Source organism: Phlebotomus papatasi, chromosome 3, assembly GCF_024763615.1.
Source record: "Phlebotomus papatasi isolate M1 chromosome 3, Ppap_2.1, whole genome shotgun sequence".
Classification (NCBI taxonomy): domain Eukaryota; kingdom Metazoa; phylum Arthropoda; class Insecta; order Diptera; family Psychodidae; genus Phlebotomus; species Phlebotomus papatasi.
The window spans coordinates 76,819,187-76,823,152 of NC_077224.1; positions in this window are offsets into that span (position 1 = coordinate 76,819,187).

The window sequence follows — 3,966 nt, forward strand, 5'->3', positions numbered from 1 at the left end:
TTTTTATTGAAATATCACCCGAATTACAGAGAAATTCGGTCGTAAAACTGTAAATAAAATCTTGTAAATTCCATTGAAAATCCTTAATGGCTCCGGCACACCTTTTAGATCAGGAAAATTTCGTGAAGTTGAAATTCGGATCCTTTTCTTTCTCGCATGTTTTGCATCTGTCTATTTCATTGTCTCGCACTCTTCTTCTTCTCTTAAACATCATTCCAAATTCAATTTAGCTCAATCGAATTTGGTATGCGAAAGAATGAGAAAGATGCAAAACATATGAGAAAGAAAGGGTTTCGAATTTCGACTTAATGAAATTTTTCTCATCTAAAAGGTGTGCCGGAGCAATAATAATGGAAAATAACAACACGTTTTTGTGCTCTAATTTCGGAAATTTTTGAGCCCATTGGCTTCATTGTAAAATCATAAAATAACAACAAACACTTTAAAATGATGTTAAAAGAACCGATTTAGCGAGAGTCTACTAGATCTAGGTATTAAAACTTTGTTTTAGTGTTAAAATCATATCCAAAATGGTCGAGAAATAATTCTCAAATCAGAGAGCCTATAAAGGATTTTTTTTAATAATAAAAAAACTCACCTGCTAGATTTAAATCCTAAAAATGATTATACTTTCCTGATACTTAGAAAGTAACGTCAACGTTCCATAGAGAAACTAGGTCTTCTGAGAAATGAGAAATCTGGACAACTTGATTTTGTTTATTCCTTCTGCGTTTTTAAAGCAATCAAAACAAAGGAAAGACAGTTAGGCAGTGTTCATTTTATACAAAATTACTTAAAATTCAGTAGACAAAATAAACAACTGAAAAATGGATCACTACCAAACGAGCTAGAAGACAGAAGCAATTTAATCTCACTCATAATGACCAGCGCACAATAATTTTTGTTTGTAGACATGTTTTCAAAATTTCCCATGAGAATGTGCGAGATGACTAGATCTAGATCTCACTCACTCTTATTGAAATGTCAAAAACATGTTTACTAAACAAAAATTATTGTGCGTTTGGCATAATGCCCAAGTAGATCAAGTCGTCTCGCTCTCTCTCTCATATAAAAATTTTGAAAACATGTTTACAAACAAAAGTTATTGTGCGATGGGTGTAAAAATTATACCTAGTGCACAATAAATTTTGTTTTGTGAACAATGAGAACGAGTAAGATTTAGATCTAGTCATCTAGCTCACTCTCGCAGATATTTTAAAAACATCTTTACAAACAAAATTATTGTGTGTTATCTACTGTTCAGTGCACAACAACTTTCGTTTTGCGTTGGGCATAATGCCAAACGCAGAATAATTTTTGTTAATAATGAGCGAGATGACTGGATCTAGATCTCACTCACTCTCATTGAAATGTCAAAAACATGTTTACAAAACAAAAGTTATTGTGATTTGGGCATTATGCTCAACGCACAATAACATTCGTTTTGTAAACATGTTTTTTGACATTTTAATAAGAGTGAGTGAGATCTCTATCTAGTCATCTCGCTCACTCTCATAGGAAATTTAGAAAACATATTTATAAATAAGAGTTATTGTGCGCTGGGCATAACAGTCCCGAAAACATTTATCCAACAAAAATGATCGTGTATCGTGCATTTGCAATATTGAATGGAACATTTGTTTCTAAACATATTTGACATTTTTAATAGAGTAAGTGAAATCTAGTTCTATAGTCATCTCGCTCACTCTTCTTCGCATTTTCAAAAACATTCTTACTTAACAAAAATTATTGTGTGCAAGGCACATTTACAAATGCTCAATATTTCTTTTGTTATCCTATTTTCTAAATTGCGTATGAGAGTAAGTGAGATGGCTATATGATAATTCCTTTTCATCTAATTGAAATGTCAGAAAACAAGTTGCAATTTTTGTTTTGCAAAAACAAACTTATTCAAATAGAGCGATCGAATGACATGCCTAAGATGCCCAACGCTCAATAACTTGTGTTTTTTGAACTTATTGGAAACTGCCTATAAGAGTGAGCGAGATGACTAGATCTACGTTTCCTTCACTTTTATGCCTGTTGCACAATAGATTTTGTTTTGTAAACATGTTTTCAAAATAAAAGTTATTGTACGTTGGCCATTTTGCCCAACGCACAATAACTTTTGTTTTGTAAACATATTTTTTACTTTTCAGTGAGAGTAAATGAAACCTAGATCTAGTCATCTCGCTCACTCTCATAGACAATTTTGAAAACACGTTTACAAATAAAAGTTATTGTGCGCTTGGCATTATGTCCAACGCACAACAACTTTTGTTTGTAAACATGTTTTCAAAATTTTCTAGAAGTGAGCGAGACAACTAGATCTAGATCTCACTCACTCTCATTGAAATGTCAAAAATATGTTTACTAAACAAAATTTATTGTGCGCTGGGCATTATGGCCAACGCACAATAACTTTTGTTTAATAAACATATTTTTGAGATATCAATAAGAGTGAGTGAGATCTCTATCTAGTCATCTCGCTCACTCTCATTGAAATGTCAAAAATATGTTTACTAAACAAAAGTTATTGTGCGCTTGGCATTACAATCTCACTGAATTTTCATAAACATGTTTACAAAACAAAAGTTATTGTGCACTGTGCATTATTTTATTTATATTTGTATTCGCAATTTCTATAACATATTTACAAAACAAGATTAATATTGTGTGTATCCCCATTTCTGTTTATTTAACAAAACATGCATATTGCTCTCTCCCTGAGTTTGAGCTATATTCAAATTTCGAATCTTTTCTCTATAAACAACATTTATAATTTTCATTAAGAGCAATCAAAATAATTGTAGTGTATTTGTAATAATGGTAAAATGAAAAATGCCGTATTTATTATTGTGTAGAAAGAAAAAATGATAGTAAGGACAATTTGTAAGATTGCAAATGGAAAAAAAACATACAATTTATGCCCTAAACCTCAGTGAGAAAATAATCTTGGTTTTCTGCCTGCAAAAATGGAGGAAAAAAAAACCCAAAATCCGATCATTTTGTTTTTCGTGTAGAGAGAAATTATAAAACCGTAAAACAATTTCAACAACAACAAAAAAAATCAGCTAGACGATGAGTAAAAAAAATGTACCCAAAAGACTATGATTTTAGCGTTTCTTTTTTTATATGAAATTAAATAAATAATTACGATAAAAAGTAATATTAATATTAAATGAGAAAAAAAGTGAGAAAAATACTGTAACTTAATCCTAACTAAATGTAATATCCTCATTAATCAATTACAGAAAGGAAAAAGATTTAAAAAAAATCAATGTAAATATTTTATTATTAAGAAAAAACAACTAATCGTAAGTAAAAAAAAGTAACGTGAAGAAAAACAAAAAAAAAAGTGTGAGAAAATCGGTAAAAAAAGATTTTAAAAAAATGTAGCTTTTAACGAGAATGAGAAAAAAATCAAGAAAAGTCATAATAAAAAGAATAAAAAAAAAGAAAGATAGACATAAGATAGAAGAAAAATTTTATTAAATGAGAGAGAGATTAGAATGTAAAAAAATAGTAAGAAGTAATTTGAAGATGAGATCAAATTCTACGAATTAATGTAAAAAAAAATGATTAAAGAATGATAAAAAAAACACAACACATATTTATGACGGTGATTTGTTCTTATTTCGGGGTTTTTAAACACTTATAAATATGATTAAAAGAAAAGTAAATTAATAAAAGAATGTAAAAAATCAATTAGAACTATGAATGTTATATACATTATGAAGATATATGAGATAAAAAAGATTAAAAATTACAATAAAAAAAAAGTTCTGTAACACACAATCCATGCGTTTTCATGGTCCTTGGACTGATTTCTCCGCAGATAGTATTCCCAAGTATATAATCTCTTGAGACCACCAATCCTACCAATCAATTCACCAAAAGTCACGTTTAATCTTATCATAAAAATTCACCAAAAAGAAAAACCCAAGGAGAAAAATAAAACATCAA